This window comes from Suncus etruscus, chromosome 7, assembly GCF_024139225.1.
Source record: "Suncus etruscus isolate mSunEtr1 chromosome 7, mSunEtr1.pri.cur, whole genome shotgun sequence".
Lineage (NCBI taxonomy): Eukaryota > Metazoa > Chordata > Mammalia > Eulipotyphla > Soricidae > Suncus > Suncus etruscus.
Genome location: NC_064854.1, coordinates 68,314,514 through 68,334,156, shown reverse-complemented (window position 1 = coordinate 68,334,156; position 19,643 = coordinate 68,314,514). Strand labels below are relative to the sequence as shown.

General features: G+C 37.1%; 1 protein-coding gene and 1 non-coding gene across 13 annotated transcripts in view; one reads left to right on the top strand and one right to left on the bottom strand.

The window, feature by feature from the left end:
* RIMS1 (regulating synaptic membrane exocytosis 1) overlaps positions 1 to 19,643 on the top strand; it is a 577,010-nt gene that overhangs the window by 299,495 nt on the left and 257,872 nt on the right. The window lies entirely within an intron of this gene.
* Positions 6,325 to 6,430, bottom strand: LOC126014537 (U6 spliceosomal RNA). The gene has a single exon (XR_007497580.1). It is a non-coding gene; the product is annotated as a U6 spliceosomal RNA (small nuclear RNA).

Genomic DNA, 19,643 nt, shown 5'->3' with positions numbered 1-19,643 from the left:
TTAGTTCCTATTCTTCTAGTTTCTCAGTTAGGGTTTTTATGTTCTTGCTAATGATCTGACTATCATTCCAGAAGAGAGACTGGTGTGTTGAAATTTCCCACTACTATTATGTTACCCTTCATATGTTTCTCTAGTGCAGCGGTCTCAAACTCGTGGGCCGTTTGTGGCCCTTCGTACATTCATGGCCAGCCTTCAAATATTGCAGTATTCGAAATTATTTGCTTACCAAATAATTGCAATAAAAATCGCATTAGTAAGAAAAAAATCACATTAAACATTCGCATACCCTGAGCAGTTCAGTTTGGGGTATTCAAATGTTTAATGCGATTTTTTGCAATATTTTCTTACTAATGGGATTTTTTATTGCGAATATTCGGTAACTGAATAATCAAGAATACTTTGCGCCTAGTGCCGACGTCATTTCCACTGCTCCTGCCCACTGTCCCTTGCATTATCGGAGGCCTAAAGAATAGAAGGGAGAGAAGTTTATTACAGAATTAGATTTTATCATACCTTTATCATGACTTCATCAAAGCCTGCAATGAAGAGAAAGATTGATGATTAGCACAGACAATTTTAGGAAAAGTGGGAGACGCAGTATTTCTTTGTTGAGCACAGGGGCATCCCCACATGTCTTATTTGCTCAGAGAAAGTTGCAGTGCACAAGGAATACAACTTGAAATGCCATTATTCAACTAAACATGCTGAGGAATGTGCAAAATATCAAGGAAATGAGAGAGCCAAGCGGGTTGCCAGTCTTAAAGCATGTCTAATGAGGAAACAAGATTTCTTCAAGAAAGCAACCAAAGAGAATGTTGCATCAGTCGAAGCTAGTTACATGGTTAGTGAGATGATTGCTAAGGCAGGGAAACCATTCATAGAAGGAGAGTTTGTTAAAAAATTTATGTTACAGGCCGCAAGTATGTCCAGAAAAGAAAGGTCAGTTTAGCAAAATCAGTCTTTCTGCCAACACTGTGGCAGAACGCATTTCTGACATGTCAAGTGACATTTATCATCAACTGTGTGAGAAAGCCAAATGTTTTGGTGCATACTCAGTTGCTCTTGACGAGGGCACAGATATAACAGACACTGCACAGCTCACAATTTATGTCCTTGGTGTTGATTGCTGTTGCATTAAATAATTAGCGATGGTTGCTGGATAGAGGTGGATGGAGGGATTTTTCTCTGCCATCCCAGGCCACATGGCTCCTCAATCCCCATTCAGTTGGCGGGTCCCAGGTTTAGGTGAATGGTGGAATCAGACTCATCCAGAGACAGGCATCAGGAAGTATCATCTTTATTCATGCCCTATCCAGCACATGTGTGGCCTATATCATAACCTTTTAAGCATTCAGTCATTCTTAGCTAGCCCTGCATCTTAACTCCTGTCAGCCATCTTCCATTTGACCTCCATTCTGGCCAAAGACCAAAAGACCCTAATCCCCTGGGTCAAAGGCCTTATCTACCTTTTCCAAGACCCCTCCCAGGAATGGGTGGGGTCTTGCAGGTAAGGTCAAGTTACCTAGGGAGAATGGAGGGATGAGGCTTCAGATTGCAATTTTGAATTGACAGAGGAGCTGCTCACAATAATTCCAATGCATGGCCAGACCACCGCTAATGAGATATTTTGGCATCTTGTGATGCCATTGAGAATGCAGGTTTGCCATGGAAGAGGTTTGTTGGAATAATAACTGATGGAGCACCATCGATGACAGGGAGGAAAAATGGACTGGTGGCACTTGTTCAAAAAAACTTGAAGAGGGGGGTGTAAAGAAGGCCATTGCTCTTCACTGCATTATCCATCAGCAGGCCCTTTGCAGTAAATGCCTGCTGTGTAACAATGTGATGTCTGTTGTTGTGAAATGCATCAACCAAATCAGATCCAGGGGCTTAAAGCACAGGAGGTTCTGTGTTTTTTTTTTTAGAGGAAATGGAGTCAGAATATGGAGATGTGCTCTATTTCACTGAGGTACGTTAGCTCAGCAGGGGAAATGTCCTGAAAAGATATTTTGAGTTGAGAGAATAAGTGAAAGCCTTCATGGAGAAGGATGGGAATGCTGTTTCTGAGTTGAGTGATCACAAATGGCTCATGGACTTAGCTTTTCCTGTGGACATCACACATAAGCTGAATGTACTAAACAAGATGTTAAAAGGCCCGGGGCTGCTTATCAGTGCTGCCTATGACAAAGTGAGAGCATTCTCCACAAAACTTGTGTTTGGAAATCACAGCTCTCTTAGACAAACCTTTGCCATTTCCCAGCATGCAAGGAACTTGTGAATGCAGGCATACCATTCAATAGTGAGATATATGTTGATGCTATATTTTTTTTGTTTTGTTTTTTGGGCCACACCCGGAGTTGCTCAGGGGTTACTCCTGTCTGTCTGCTCAGAAATAGCTCCTGTCAGGCACGGGGGACCATATGGGACACTGGGATTTGAACCAACCACCTTTGGTCCTGGATCGGCTGCTTGCAAGGCAAACCCCGCTGTGCTATAACTCCAAACCCTGTTGATGCTATTTTTAAGCTAGAGAAGGAATTTGATCACAGATTTGCAGACTTCAAAAAGTATAGAGCCACTTTTCAAATTTTCCTTTGATGTGCAAGAGGCCCCTCTTGTGCTTCAGATGGAGCTCATTGACTTGCAACTCTGATCTCAACCCAAATTCAGGGAGATTAGTGGAAAAGCAGACATGCATGGGCACTTTTTGAGAGAATTGCCCCCCAAGCTTCCCTGAGCTTTCCTGAATGTTTAAGCGCATTATGTGCCTTTTGGGGAGCACATATTTGTGTGAAAAGTTATTCTCCACATTGAACTTAAATAAGTCAAAGTACAGGTCTAGACTTAATGATGATCACCTTCAAGCCATACTGAGGGTCTCAACTGCTTCCTCTCCAAAGCCAAATGTGGTTCAGATTTGTGAGAAGAAGCGCTGTAAAGTCTTTGGTAGCATGGAAACGGCAAAAGATGCCATGTTCAGAAGAACTATTCATGATCTTCACTCAATGTTTTATTCATGTTCAGAAGAAATAATTAAAACTCTTAATAATGACGTTTCAGGACTTCTTTTTGTGAAATCCCTTATGCAGCCCTGCCTCACCCCGACTTTGTCTTCTGTGGCCTCCAGGTAAATTGAGTTTGAGACCCCTGCTCTAGTGACTTACATTGGTGACTTTACATTTTGTTTTTATGTTAATCAGAGATCATATTTCTTGGTCTATTGTTCCCCTGATCAATAAGTAGTGTCTATCTTGATCTAAGTATTTTTTGAGGTTGAATGCAATTTATTCTCATATAAGTATTGCTTTCCCAGCCTTTTGCTTGTTTGTTTTGATTTCCAGTGTTTATTATAATTATATCTATTCTTTTACTCTGAACCTGTGTCTGTCTTGGGATTTCTTTAAATAATTTTTATTGTGACCAATGTGAATTGCAAATTTTCACAGTTCTATTTAAGATACATAGTGACAGTGACTTTGGGCTATTCCTACCACCAATTTTGTCCTCCCTCCACCCCTATTCCAGCATATATATCACCCTTCTTGCCCCCTGCACTGCTAGTGTAACAGGACCCCTTTGTGTGTAGATTTTTGTAGATTGGGTTATCTTGATTCTGGTGTCTTCGACTTTGGATTTGGTGTTTTAGTCTGATTGATTTTTATTTCCACTCAGTGTTCATGAGACTGTTTGCTCCTGGTACCATCCATTTATTTTTCCCTCAATTTATGAGGCAGAACAAGATGATTCAAGTTCTGTGGTTCTGTTGGGGGAAAAAATAAAAAGCTGGGAGGAGCCCATCTAGAAGCTATAGATTTAAAACAAGAAAGAAAAAGAGAAAAAAAACAAGCAAAATCAAAAAACACAGCAGCAACTAAAAAAACAACAATAAAACAGCAACACCAAAGAAATAAAAAAAAAAAAAGAATAAGGAAGGGGGTACTGATGTGGCAAGTTTTTGTTTGTTAGTTTGTTTTTGTTTTTTGCATAGGCACAGTAAGTATTTGGGAAATTAGAAATGGAATTCCCTTGGCCTAAGAGATACAGGATTTCTCCACCCTACCATACTGTCATAGGAACAACTACAGGCTGTGGACCTGTAGTTTGACCCTTGTTGAACTCCAAGGTCTTTTTATGGTGCCAGGAAACATTATGCTCAGTGTGGCTGTCAAAATCTGTCCTTGCTAATTAGAGATTCTGGTATTTGCACAGTTCACAGGATGGAGTCTAGGATAGTCTTTTTTTATGGATCCAGAGGTTCTGCTCTATCATGGTTGTTGTAGTCCTTCTTCTGTAATTAGTGGTTTTTGGTTTTGCACAGATCCTAGGACTGACTCTAGAATAGAGTCTTTCCTTATGGTTTCAGAAGTTCTGGTCAGTCACGGTTGTCATAAGTCAGAACTCTGGAATCAGAAATCTTGTTTTTTGCACAAATCCTAGGCTGAAGAGTCTTTCTTTTTGGTCCCAGAAAAAGTTCTGCTCAGTTGTAGTTGTCAAAGTCAGTCTTCTGTAAATAATGATTGTGTTTTGCATAGATCTAAGGATGGAATGTCTTCTGGTTTCATCTTACCATTAGCTGATGAGTTTGGGCAACTTACTTTTAGATCAAGTTGTTGTTGTTTCCTCTTCGTCAGGATGTCATATCAACCTGACGCAATTTGGTGCCTGAGCAGTATTAGGCACTCCCCGGAGGATGTTTGATTCCTGAAGGTATTTCAGGGAACTGTGTCAATTCTGTTTGGAATCTGGGGTTCGGGATTGGGCAGTTGTTATCCAATCACATGGAGTCTAAGTTGACTCCTCATGACACATGTTCAGGGTTGGAGGGGTCACTGAATTATGAAATTTATGAGTTTTTATAGTAGATAAGAGATTGATTCTATACATACAATTTCCCCTTCTGTAGAATGCCTATGAAAAAGGGAACAGAGCCATATTATATTGCTGGTGCATTTGGGGGTAAAAATGACAGGCTATACATCTCTGTGCCCTGGTTTTGACCTTAGCTTTTATCCCAAGAAGACTTTTACTTCTAGAATTTTGTATCAAGCAGTAACAAAACAAGCAAAATTAAAAAATATATATCTTAAAAATAAATATAAATTTATATATAAATATATAAAATTATATATATATTTTAAAAAAGAGGGAATGAAGGAGGCTTTACCTTTACCTTGTGAAATAAACACACTAAAAGGTAGAACTATTGAAATATTAAACATACAAAGAAAATATAGATATCCCCATTAATTCTTTTTATCCCATACTGTGGTCATATTGAGTTTGAGAAATGGTTTGCATAAGTAATTGATCAGGTTGTGTCCTTGATCTGAGGGTCTTTAGTAGCATGCAACACTCCACATTTAGGGGAGGGTGTGAGAAGAAGGACAACATAGAATGACTCATCGGGAGTGGTAGTTGAAACTTCTTGCTGGGGCACGAGATGTGGGACTGAGTGTGTCTTTTTGCTTTGAGAGCTGGGTGGTAGCTTATTGGGGCTAGAGATCAGTCTCGGTACCTAATGAGTTAAGAACTGAGGGTAAAGTGAGGTAAATGGTGGGGATAACAGATCAAGATTTGGGGGATGAGAGGATAGAAGGAGTTCTGAAGGGGAGAGAAGGGATAATGTATATACAATATAGGCATGGATTGTTTACAATATAGATTAAGTAGACATAGTGGAATCCACTGTATACAAACTCAACCCTGTTATAGACAGACATTAGAGATCTATTCTTACATTGTTGTTGCAGGCCTGATCCTCATAGGGTGGGTGTGAGCACATAAGAAATAATTAAATTAATAAAAGATAAGTAGGTGGCTGAAATATAGATTAGGAGAGAAAAAAAGAAGTGGGAGAAAAAGAAAAAAGAAGAAAAAATTGTGTGCCAGCACCACAGGGTGGGAAAGTTTTCCAATTTCTAGGCACTCCATCAATGGCAGGAGTGAACTTTTCTAAATGAAGGTTTCAGCATTAGATTGTGGCTGGAGCATTTTAGGATAAGCATAGTTTTCACATCTAGAGAACTAAACAATATGGTAGTGAGCACTATAACATGTGTCTACCCAATGTATTATTGTCGCCATGTCTTGTGTATTGAGGTCCCTTTCCTGAAAAGAAACTTACAACATGTGCTTTATGATATAATAATAACATAGGTTGAATTGAAGAGAAGAGGAAAGAAGGGAAAGGAAGAAGAAAGAAAACAGAAGAACAAAAGGAAGAGGGATAATAGTAATTTGCAAAAAGTGGGACCTGTAACATAAGTCTGTTGTGTGCAGTTGTCTGTTTCAGTGGTCTCAATAGTCATATGTTTTTTTTTTCTTTTTTTAATGGAACACTTAACAAATTTGCTTGTCATGCTTGCGCCGGGGCCATGCTAATCTCTTTGTATCATTCCAATTTTAGTATATGTGCTGCCAAAGCAAGCACAATAGTCATATGTTTTAAGTACTAATAGAAGACATAATTAAAAGGGAAGTGGGTAGATTGGGATATTTTATTAAGACATTATCATAATGAGCACTGTATATGGTCTATTATATGACTGAGTGCGGAATTGCAAAATTAAGGTATTCACCCTAAATCTCCAGGAGTCACTGTGGACAAAATGCTGAAGAGTTATTTTATACCTAATAAAATTAAGGCTTTATTGGTAGTAAGCACTGAAGCATGAGTCTTTGACTTCCAAACATATTCTGTGCCATGAGTTTCCTGAAAGCAGGAAATGGCTAGGTTTTGTTTCCTGATCCAATCAACTACTCAGTGCCTTTAGATGGGAGGATTTAATCCATTGACATTTAAGGAAACTATTAACAAAAAGGACTGTTGTGCCATTATATTGTGCAGGATTGTTGGTGTTTCAATTGTGTATTTGATTTATATAATTGATCTTTGAGTAGGGATTTTAAGCAATTTTAATGATTTTAACCTTTGAAATTAAGGATTTATTTTTGTGTTTTTAAGTTATTTGGGGGTATATATTTTGGAACATAGGGGATTATTTTTCCTCTAGAAACATATAGTCTCTGATTGGACTTCAACTTGAAATAGCTGTGCTTGGAATGTGTATAGCAATATCTGTGTAATATTTGCATATATATATACCCAAATTTATTTTTGTTTGTTTTTGTTGGGCCACTTCTCCCAGATATTATTATTTACTCCTGACTCTGTTCAGGAATCAGTTCTGGTAGTGATGCTGAGAGACAATATGAGGTTCTTGGAAAGAATCTAGGTCATCACTATGCAAGACTTACCCACTATACAAACTCACCTTAACCTGCTATACTATCTCTCTGACCTTTATAAAGAGATCCTTTTTGGATCGGAACAGTGGTGCAGCTGTAGGACTTTTGCCTTTCACGTGGCTGACCTAGGACAGACCGTGGCTTGATCCCCCTGTCTCCCATATGTTCCGCCAAGACAGGAACCATTTCAGTGTGCAGAGTGAGAAGTAACCCCTGAGTGTTACTCCGTGTGGCCCCCAAACAAACAAAAAAACAAAACTAAACTAAAAAAAGATTTTTTCATTTTGTCTTGTTTGTATTGAGTTCATTCTTGTGGCACTTGGGACTTACTCTTGGCTTTTTGCTCAGGGGTCACTCAATTGGGGCTCAAGGAATCATGTGTTTCATGTCTTCTTGAGGATGCTCATAGCAGTCCTTGTCCATGTTTCATAGGAAGGATGTTCATATTGCTACTTGCCAACTGGCAAATTGAGTTACTCTTATCTCTTAGCTTGTAAATATCAGCTAATATAAAATGTTCTGTATAAAATTAATTTTATATATTTTACGTGGAAGGTAGCAATTGTTTTTAAATAAAATTTATAATATGATCTATTGAGGCACAGTCTAATTTAGATTTTGCCTCACAGGAGTTGATTAATAAAGATTAAGATCAAAGGAAGGGAACAAAGTGGTGCCTGAGTAGAGAAGAGAAAAAATACAGGTTAAAAAAGAAACAATCATTATTGTCTTGATCAGGTATTATATTATTTATGATATTTAAAGTCTTGAGACAAAAATAAATTGGAAAATGCTGGTACAATAACCTTATTATTATATTTTTTTTGATTTTTGGTTTTTGGTTCACACCCGGTGACATTCAAAAGTTACTCCTGGCTATGCGATCAGAATTCATTCCCGGTTGGAGTGACCATATGAGATGCCAGGGATCCAACCAACATCTGTCCTGATCAGCCGCATGCAAGGCAAATGCCCTACTGCTGCACTATAGCTCCGGCCCCTATAGCATTCATTTTTATCTTCTTGTGAACTTTGATTAAATTGAGAAAATGTAGTAAATCAGTTATGTCTTTGAACTTTCAATACATTCCCTCAATTTCTGTGATCAACTTATATAAGCAGTTTATTTGGTAATATTCAGCAATAATAGCAATGTGATCAAGTAATGATTGCTTAAAAGGGAAGATTTAGAACCCTTGATAAACTAGTTTGAATTTACATCTTAAATATGAAAAAGTCCAGGGTCTAATTATCTCTACCCACATATCTACCTACACCTCTACCTACATACCTACATAAATGCTTCTTTTCCTTTGTTCTTTAATTTAGCTTGACTCCTTAATCTTTGCAGAGGAAAGAAATTGCTAAAGCATCAGTAGTTAGCTAGGTTGATATTCTGCAAACACCCAACTGATAATTATACCTGGTATGATTTTCTTTGGTATTATAAAAGTCAAGTTTGAGAATGAGCATAGAAGTGAGAGATATTGCTTACATTTCTGAGGTAAAGATAAATTTAATTCACCACTGGTAGAGAGATATTAAATGTTTTATTTTAAATGCCTTGGAGGCATTCTGAGACTGAGTTTCATCTTAGCATAGATACAAATTGTGTAGCCAGAGCCATAGTATAGCTGGTAGGCATTTTTCTTGCACTTCAACAATCTGGATTCAATTCCCGGCATCCCTTACTGTTCTTCAAGCGATGCCAGGAGTAATTCCTCATTGCAGAGTCCAAAGAAACCCTGAGGATTGCTGAATCTGGTCCTCAAAACAAAAATACAAAATGATACATCTGTTTTAATCATCTTTGCGATTAAAGTCATAATGAGAGATTGAAAATACATAAAAAAATCCTATCTGAAGTCTAAGTTAGAAATACTCTTTTCCCCATGTATAAATGACTAAAAAATAGTGATTCTAAAACTGGAGTTATGGTTGAAATAAATTATAAAAAGAAAATAAAATGAGTCAATAAACCTAACTTGACTATATTCAGTTATATTTCTCCTTCAGTAATACATTATATCTAATAGAGATATTAGTCATTTTGCTATAGCTAAAAGTTCCTGTTCTTAAATAAGGAGAAACTAAATAAAATTTTGAAATGAAACAATTTATTATTTACGAAAAAATAAAATAATTCTAAAACAATTATATGAATTTTATATATAACATATGCTTGAAGTTTTATTGTAGATTTTTATATTTTGTTTGACTTAAGGTTATTTATGATTCAAAGTCCATTTAATAAAATATTTGAAATTGAAGATTTCATTGTCCCCTATTTTATATCAGTAAATTATTCCTTAGTATCCTTTTAAAATGCAGAATCATACTGCAGGTATTTTGACCCATTTTACCAAGTGAATAAAAAAGTTGTCCTTGCTTTTGGTTCATTTTAGCAGAATAGCAGAACCTTAGATGATTCTTAAATCTTAGGAGAAACTTAAAAACAAATGAATCTTTGCACAAAGGACACAATATGGATATAATATTAGTCTGATTCGATGCCCCAAATCATTTTCTTTTTGCAATGGGAAGAATTTAGAGCTTCTTGTTTGAGACCAAAATCATACTCTCTGAAGACTGCATATTGCCAACCCCACTATTACTAATTTGGCTCCATCCTAGTACCTGACTTTTAGACAAACTAGAGAGATGTCTAGTTTTAGGTGTTAGATCATGCTTCTCCATCTGTGACTGGTTCCATTTCTGTTGTCCTAATCTCCCTATAACTACCTTGCACCCATCCAGATATTACTTCCAGTCCCCAATCAGATACAAAAGATTGATCACCTAGTTACTGAACTCTGTGATGCCAACAGCTATGCTAGGAATGCAGATATTACCTTTTCCCTCTTTTTTATATCTTTATTTAAACACTGTGATTACAAACATGACTGTAGTGGGGTTTCAGAAAAAAAAAAGAACATTCCCCCTTCACCAGTGCAATATTCTCACCACCAATGTACCCTGTTACCCTCCATCCACACCCCCTACCTGTATTTGAGACAGGCATTATACTTCCCTCACTCATTAACATTGTCATGGTAGTTGTTAGTGCTCTACCTGCACTCACACCTCCTTGAGGTGAGCTTCATATTGTGAGCCATTCCTTCCAGCCCTCATCTCTGGGCATTGTTACAATAATGTTTTTTATTTTTCTAAAACCCATAGATGAGTGAGACTATTGTGTGTGTCTCTCCCTCTGACTTATTTCACTCAGCATTATAGTTTCCATGTCTATCCATGTATAGGAAATTTTCATGACTTCATCTCTCCTACAGCTGCATAATATTCTATTATGTATATGTACGACAGTTTCTTTAGTCATTCACCTGTTGAAGGGCATCTTGGTTTTTCCAGAGTCTGGCTATTGGAAATAGTGCTGCGATGAGTAAAGGTGTTACGAAGGGATTTTTGTATTGCATTTTGTGTTCCTAGGGTATATCCCTAACAGTGGTATAGCTGGATAATATGGGAGCCCAATTTTCAGTTTATAAAAGTAAGAGGCTTACATATAATTTACAGTTGGGAAAATATTGTATCCCCAGATCTAACCAAAAGTTATTATTGAGTTTTAACCAAAATAGTTTTGCCTAACTTCTAGTTTTGGTATAGCCAATGTTTAAGTATTGTACATTTGGGAAATGGATTTCAATCAATAAATCAATAAGTACATCGTTAGTTGATAACAAATTGATTTTTGAAATTACCTCCACTTCTTTGTCCATAGAGTTCTTTTTCTTTATTTTCATAATTTAAATATAAAATGTTTGAACTATCAAGAAAGGATGTTAATATTGCTGCTACTAAAAATTAACTTGAAATTTATAACATATATTATATAAATATATATTTTAACTTATAACTAATAATGCATTCTAATGCAGGGGAAATATTTAGTTATAGAAGTAATTTAAACAAATTCCTGTAAGGGATTAAGCATACTTCAAAAACATCAATAACATCAACAATAATAGTAAAAATAGTTTAGGGTGAGACTAGTTATTTGGATATAAAAGTGGAAAGAATAAAATATTACTTAACATATCCTCATAGACATTGAAATAAGTTTAAGGAGGTGCCTAGAGAGTGAGTCATGTTTGGAAACCATGAGTTAAGTTGAAGAGTAAGGACCTATTAGAAACTTTCAGGAAAATTAAATATCTACATTGAAGAACTTGTGTTATTCAGTGAGTAGGCAATTTGGAATAATTACAGAAATTTCTCCAGGTTCAACCAATAAACATAGTTAGCATAATCAGTAAATGAGAAAGAACTAGTTTGTGGGTCGGGTCAAATAGTGTATAAAATGTCAATTTTATATAATGGCTAGAATTCTTATCATTGACTTTTTGACATAAAATTTAAACTACAGGTATTAATGAATAATAATTTAATAATTTTTGTTCTTGTAATTTGTTTTTTAATTTTTTATTTAAACAACTTTATTACATACATGATTGTGTTTGGGTTTAAGTCATGTAAAGAACACCACCCATCACCAGTGCCACATTCCCATCACCAATGTTCCATATCTCCCTCCTCCCCACACAACCCCCGCCTGTACTCTAGACAGGCTTTCTATTTCCCTCGTACATTCTCATTATTAGGATACGTCACAACGTAGTTATTTCTCTAACTAAACTCATCCCTGTTTGTGGTGAGCTTCATGAGGTGAGCTGTAACTTCCAGCTCTTTTCTCTTTTGTGTCTGAAAGTTATTATTGCAAGAATGTCTTTCATTTTTCTTAAAACCCATAGATGAGTGAGACCATTCTGCGTCTTTCTCTCTCTCTCTGACTTATTTCACTAAGCATAATAGATTCCATGTACATCCATGTATAGGAAAATTTCATGACTTCATCTCATAATATTCAGCTGCATAATATTCCATTGTGTATAAGTACCACAGTTTCTTTAGCCATTCATCTGTTGAAGGGTATCTTAGCTGTTTTTAGAGTTTTGCTATGGAAAATAGTGCTGCAATGTATATAGGTGTAAGGAAGGGATTTTTGTACTGTATTTTTGTGTTCCTAGGGTATATTCCTAGGAGTGGTATAGCTGGTTCATATGAGAGCTTGATTTCCAGTTTTTGGAGGAATCTCCATATTGCTTTCCATAAAGGTTGAACTAGACGGCATTCCCACCAGCAGTGGATAAGAGTTCCTTTCTCTCCACATCCTGTCAACACTGCTTGTTCTCATTCTTTGTGATGTGTACCAATCTCTGGGGTGTGAGGTGGTATCTCATCGTTGTTTTGATTTGAATCACCCTGATGATTAGTGATGTGGAGCATTTTTTCATGTGTCTTTTGCCCATTTGTATTTCTTCTTTGTCAAAGTGTCTGTCCATTTCTTCTCCCCATTTTTTGATGGGATTAGATGTTTTTTTCTTGTAAATTTCTGTCAGTGCCTTGTATATTTTGGAGAATAGCCCCTTGTCTCATGGGTATTGGGTGAATAGTTTCTCCCACTCAGTGGGGGGCTCTTGTATCCTGGGCGCTATTTCTTTTGAGGTACAGAAGCTTCTCAGTTTAATATATTTCCATCTGTTAATCTCTGCTTTTACTTGCTTGGAGAGTGCAGTTTCCTCTTTGAAGATTACTTTAGTCTCAATGTCCTGGAGTGTTTTACTTACGTGATGTTCTATATATCTTATGGTTTCAGGTCTGATATCGAGGTCTTTCATCCATTTGGATTTAATCTTTGTACATGATGTTAGCTGGGGGTCTAAGTTCAATTTTTTGCAAGTGGCTATCCAGTTGTGCCAACACCACTTGTTGAAGAGGCTTTCTTTGCTCCATTTAGGGTTTCTTGCTCCTTTATCAAAAATTAGGTGATTGTATGTCTGGGGAACATTCTCTGAGTATTCAAGCCTATTCCACTGATCTGAGGGCCTGTCCTTATTCCAATACCATGCTGTTTTGACAACTATTGTTTTGTAGTACAGTTTAAAGTTGGGGAAAGTAATTCCACACATATTCTTTTTCCCAATGATTGCTTTAGCTATTCTAGGGTGTTTATTGTTCAAATGAATTTCAAAAGTGCCTGATTCACTTCTTTGAAGAATGTTATGGGTATCTTTAGAGGGATCACATTAAATCTTTACAATGCTTTGGGCAGTATTGCCATTTTAATGATGTTAATCCTGCCAATCCATGAGCAGGGTATGTGTTTCCATTTCCGCGTGTCCTCTCATTTCTTGGAGCAGAATTTTATAGTTTTCTTTGTATAGGTCCTTCACATTTTTAGTCAAGTTGATTCCAAGATATTTGAGATTGTGTGGCACTATTGTGAATGGGGTTGTTTTCTTAATGTCTATTCTTCCTTATTACTATTGGTGTATAGATAGGCCATTCATTTTTGTGTGTTAATTTAGTAGCCTGCCACCTTGCTCTATGAGTCTATTGTTTCTGGAAGCTTTTTTGTAGAGACTTTAGGGTTTTCTAGGTAGAGTATTATGTCATCTGCAAACAGCGAGATGTTGACTTCTTCCTTTTCTATCTGGATTCCCTTGATATCTTTTTCTTCCCTAATCGCTATAGCAAGTACTTCTAGTGCTATGTTGAACAGGAGTGGTGAGAGAGGACAGCCTTGTCTTGTGCCAGAATTTAGAGGAAAGGCTTTTAGTTTTTCTCCATTGAGGACAATATTTTGCTCTGGCTTGTGGTAGATGGCCTTAACTAGATTGAGAAAGGTTCCTTCCATTCCCATCTTGCTGAGAGTTTTGATCAAGAATGGGTGTTGGACCTTATCAAATGCTTTGTCTGCGTCTATTGATATGATCATGTGATTTCTATATTTCTTGTTGTTGACGTTGTATATTATGTTGATAGATTTACTGATGTTAAACCAGCCTTGCATTGCTGGGATGAAACCTACTTGATCGTAGTGGATGATCTTCTTAATGAGGCATTGAATCCTATTTGCCAGGATTTTGTTGAGGATCTTTGCGTCTGTAATCATCAGCGATACTGGACTGTAATTTTCTTTTTTCGTAGCATCTCTGTCTGGTTTAGGTATCAAGGTGATGTTGGCTTCATAAAAGCTATTTGGAAGTGTTCTTGTTTTTTCAATTACATGAAAGAGTCTTGCCAGGATTGGTAGAAGTTCCTCTCGAAAGGTTTGAAAGAATTCATCAGTAGATCCATCTGGGCCTGGACTTTTGTTTTTGGGCAGACATTTGATTACTGTCTTAATTTCCTCAATAGTGATGGTGTGTTTAGATATGCTACATCCTCTTCATTCTACCATGGAAGATTATAAGACTCCAAAAATATATCCATTTCTTCCAGGTTTTTATTTTTAGTGGCATAGAGTTTCGCAAAGTAGTTTCTGATTATTCTTTGGATCCCTACCATATCAGTAGTGATTTTTCCTTTTTTTATTCCTAATACTTGTTATCAAGTTTCTCTCTCTCTTTCTTTGATAGTTTTGCTAGTGGTCTATCAATCTTATTTATTTTTTCAAAGAACCAATTTCTGCTTTCGTTGATCTTTTGAATTGTTTTTCGGGTTTCCACTTTATTGATTTGTGCTCTTAGCTTTGTTATTTCCTTCTGTCTCCCCATTTTTGGGTCCTTTTGTTGAGTACTTTATAATTCTATGAGCTGCGTCATTAAGCTATTCAGGTATACCCCTTCTTTCCTGATGTGTGATTGCTAAGCTATAAATTTTCCTCTCTGTACCACTTTTTCTGGTCCCATAGGTTCTGATAGTTTTAGTCTCCATTGTCATTTGTTTCTAGGAAGGTTTTGATTTCCTCTTTGATTTCATCTTGGACCCAGTGGTTATTCAGTGTTAGGCTGTTTAACTTCCAGGTATTAAAGGTTTTTTTCTTTTGTGTCCCTTTGTAGTTCACATATAATTTCAGTGCCTTGTGGTCAGCAAAGGTAGCCTGAAAATTTTCTATCCTCTTGATATTATGGAGGTATGTTTTATGTGCTAGCATGTAGTCTATCCTGGAGAATATCCCATGTACATTAGAGAAGAATGTGTATCCGGGCATCTGGGGGTGGAGTGTTCTGTATATATCTACTAGGCCTCTTTCTTCCATTTCTCTTTTCAGGTCTAGTATCTTGTTGGGTTTCAGTCTGGTTGACCTGTCAAGTATTGGCAATGCCATGTTGAGGTCTCCCACATTTATTGTGTTGTTATTCATATTATTTTTCAGATTTGTCAACAATTTCATTAAATATTTTGCTGGCCCCTCATTCAGTGCATATATGTTTAGGAGAGTGATTTCTTCCTGCTGTACATATCCCTTGATTAATAGAAAACGTCCATCTTTGTCCCTTACAACTTTCTTCAATATAAAGTTTGCATCATCTGATATTAGTATGGCCACTCCAGCTTTTTTATGGGTGTTGTTTGCTTGGATGATTTTTCTCCAGCGTTTTATTTTGAGTCTATGTTTGTTCTGACTATTCAAGTGTGTTTTTTGTAGGCAGCAGAAGGTTGGATTGAGTTTTTTGATCCATTTAGCCAATCTGTCTCTTAACTGGTGCATTTAGTCCATTGACATTGAGAGAAAGAATTGTCCTGGGCGTTAGTGCCATCTTTATATCGAAGTTTGGTGTGTCTGTTGGTCAGTCTTGTCTTAAAGTAGGCCGTTCAGTTTTTCTTTTAAGAATGGTTTTGAGTCTGTAAAGTTTCTGAGCTGTTGTTTGTCTGTGAAACCATGTATTGTTCCTTCAAACCTGAAAGTGAGTTTTGCTGGGTGCAGTTTATTCTAGGCGAAGCTTTATTTCATTGTGTTTTGTCACTATGTCCCACCACTGCCTTCTGGCCTTGAGTGTTTCCGGTGACAGGTCTGAAGTAAATCTCAAGGATGTTTCCTTGAATATAATTTCTCTTTTTGATCTTGCTGCTTTCAGAATTCTGTCTCTATCTGTGGGATTCGTCATTGTAACTAGGATGTGTCTTGGGGTGTTTTTTCTGGGGTCTCTTTTAGTTGGTACTCTTTGGGCATGCAGGATTTGATTGCATGTATTTTAGCTCTGGTAGTTTCTCTTTAATGATGTTCTTGACCATTGATTCTTCCTGGAGATTTTCTTCCTGGGTCTCTGGGACTCCAGTGATTCTTAAGTTGTTTTTGTTGATCTTATCATAGACTTCTATTTTCATCAGTTCCCATTCTTTGAGTAATTTTTTCATTGTTTGATCATTTGCTTTAAGGCTTTTTTCCAATTTCTTCTGCTGTATGGAATTGTTATTCATCTCATCTTCCAGTGTACTAATTGTATCCTCAGCTGCTGTTAACCTGTGTGAAAGCTCAATCATGTTTTTCTTCAATTCATCTAGTGAGTTTTTCAGACCTGTTATTTGACCTGAAATTTCAGTTTGTTTTCTGATTTCTCTCTTCATATTATCTTGATTCTTATTAGTGTTCTCTTCTATACTTTCTTTGAGTTTTTTGAACATCTTCCATATTGCAACTCTAGACTCCTTATCTGAGAGACTGACTAGTTGGTTGGTCATGTTCAAGTCATCAGAGTTGCCATCATCATTCTCTATGTCTGGCGCTGTCCTGCATGTTTTCCCCATTGTCACACTCGTATTGTGGGTTTTTCTACATGTTGTGGTTGTATTCATTGGCTAAATGATGTGCATGCATGGTCAGGAAGCGAAGCAGAGCGGCCATGCTCCTCTGGCTCCACCCTTTCTGGGCTTTTAAGCTCACCTTCAAGGAAGGCTCCAGGGAAGGTGAGCCATCTACAGATGAGCCACACACATTATGAAATCAGGCCGAAAATGGAGCACAGCACAGAAGACAGGCAGATAGGGGTGCTGGCATCTGAATTCCAGCGGAGTTCAGTGGCTTCCCCTTTCTGGGCGTGTAAGCTCACCTCCAGGGAAGGCTCCAGGGAAGGCGAACCATTCACAGATGAGCCACACACGATGAAATCAGGCCAAAAATGGAGCACAGCACAGAAAATAGGCAGAAAGTGGTGCTGGTATCTGAGTTCCAGCAGAGTTCAGTGGCTTCCCCTTATTGGGCTTGTAAAGTCACCATTTCTTACTCTCTCACTCACTCGCTGGGTAGCTTCAGAATGCAGTTTGTTTGGGTTTCGCTTACCAATGCTCTGAGGAGAGCTTCAAGGATTCAGAAAAGACAGAGAAGCACAGGACAGGGCTCCCTTCATGTCCTCAGTTTCCTCAGAAGAAGCACAGCTGGGTGCAGACTGCGCAGGTGAAGCAATCAGCACTTGACCTGGCTGTCCCACAGTAGGCCATTTCTTAGTCACTCACTCGCTTGCTGGGTAGCTTCAGAATGCTGGTTTTTTGGGGGTTTGCTTCCCAGGGCTCTGAGGAGAGCTTCAAGGATTCAGAAAAGACAGAGAAGCACAGGACAGGGCTCCCTTAAGGTCCTCAATTTCCTCAGAAGAAGCACAGCAGGGCATAGACTCTGCAGGTGAAGCAATCTGCACTTCACCTGGCAGTCCCCACAGTCAGCCATTTCTTACTCACTCACTCACTCATGACTTAATAATTAATAGGTTTGGATTTAAAAATAATAAATGTTTAAGAACAGTTTTTTGTTTCTTTGATTTTTTTGGATATACATACTCAGGGCTAGTTTTAGATTTTACATTCAGAAACATTTGCGGCAGGCTTTGGGAACCATATATGGTGCCATGCATCCAACCCATGGTTGGCCATTTGCAAGATAAGCATCTCCAGTGCAGAAAGAAAATTTTTAAAAAATTGAATGGGGATATTAGAATTATGTTGTGTCTTTAATCTTTAATCAGAAGCAGGAACCAGATAAACACTAGCCTTTATGTGATTTGGTTGGCTCTTCAGTTGACTTGTAATTTAGGGAGTATCCTACTATGGGAAATCGCTGGTTTTGTTTTATTTTGCATAATTCTTTAAAGGGTTTTAAAATTACTTATAGCAAAAAAAAAAAAAAAGAGGTATTGCTGAATTGTATAGCAACTCAATTTTGAGTTTACTGAGAACACTACATACTGTTTTCATTAGGGGTAGGCATTCCCACCATCAGTGGATGAGAGTTCCTTTCTTATCATCTGCGCCAACAGAGATTGTTCTCATTATGTTTGATATGTTTTATTCTCACAGTTGTAAGACAGTGCCTCATTGTTGTCTTGTTTTGGAAGTGTCTGTTCATTTCCTCTACCCATTTTTCGATACAGTTTTTATGTTTTGTGGTATTAATCTTTGTGAGTACTTTGTAATCCTAAATATCAAACCTTTATCTGATTTGTTAAGTGCAGAAAATTTCTTTCATTCAGTTAGCTGTCTTCTAATTATAGACCTTATTTCTTTTGCCATACAAAAACATTTTAGTTTGTTGTAGTTCCATTTAGTCAGATTTGATGCTATATCTCTTGTTATTGGCATCTATCATTGACTCCTTTGAAGTCATTGAGGTCTTTTGAAGTCTTTCAGGTCTTCTTGGAGTGTCTGCCTATCCCCTCACCAAATAACATTCATCCAAAGTGATGTATGCACACCATTATTCATTGCAGCATTCAGAACAAAAGCCAAGACTTGGAATCAACCTAGATGTTCAACATAAGACAAGTGGATAAAAAAGATGTGGTACATATATACAATGGAATACTACATAGCTGTAAGGAATGATGCAATTATGTACTTTGTAAATACATGAATAGAACTGTAAGATATGTTAAATAATGTAAACTAGACAAAGAAGGATAAGCACAGCTTGATATCACTTATATGTAGTATTTAGAATACCTGTATGAAAAAATATAATGGTTCAAATGGGAGTTACTCACCCTTGGCCCCAGAGTATAAAAAGGAGAAAAAAAAGAAACAGAGGAAGAGGAGAAACACAAATAAGAATGGATGAAAGCCAGGGGCTAAGAGGTTTCAGTTGCACTGGTAGTGTTAACAAAGGGCAGAACTAAATACCTAAACCAAAGGCGACAACAATGGAATCAAAAGACTCAAACTTTAACTTTCTAAACTTAAAATAGCACTGTTATACAGGCAGGCTGGAAGTGATCTGGGATGCACTTCAAGATCATAGTTGGAGAAAACTTGACACTGGTGGTAGGATTGGCCCTGATTCATTGTATTCTAAAACCCAACTATGAAGGACTTTTAAATCACAATGATTTCAATAAAATTAAAAAAATACTTCTATCAAAATAGCAAAATGACAAGAAAATAGGAGAAAGAAATGGTATAATGAATTAATGAACTGAACATAAATCAGTTCCACATGTATTTAATTAGCTTGTGCATTGTTAATAATCTTCCACTTCTTGACGGTGCTATTTAAGATACTGCGATTTCATTCTTTTTAAAAATATTTTTATGTTTTATGTTTTTTAAATTAATATCTTTATTAAGCACCATGTTTACAAACATATTTTACTTGGGTTTCAGTCATA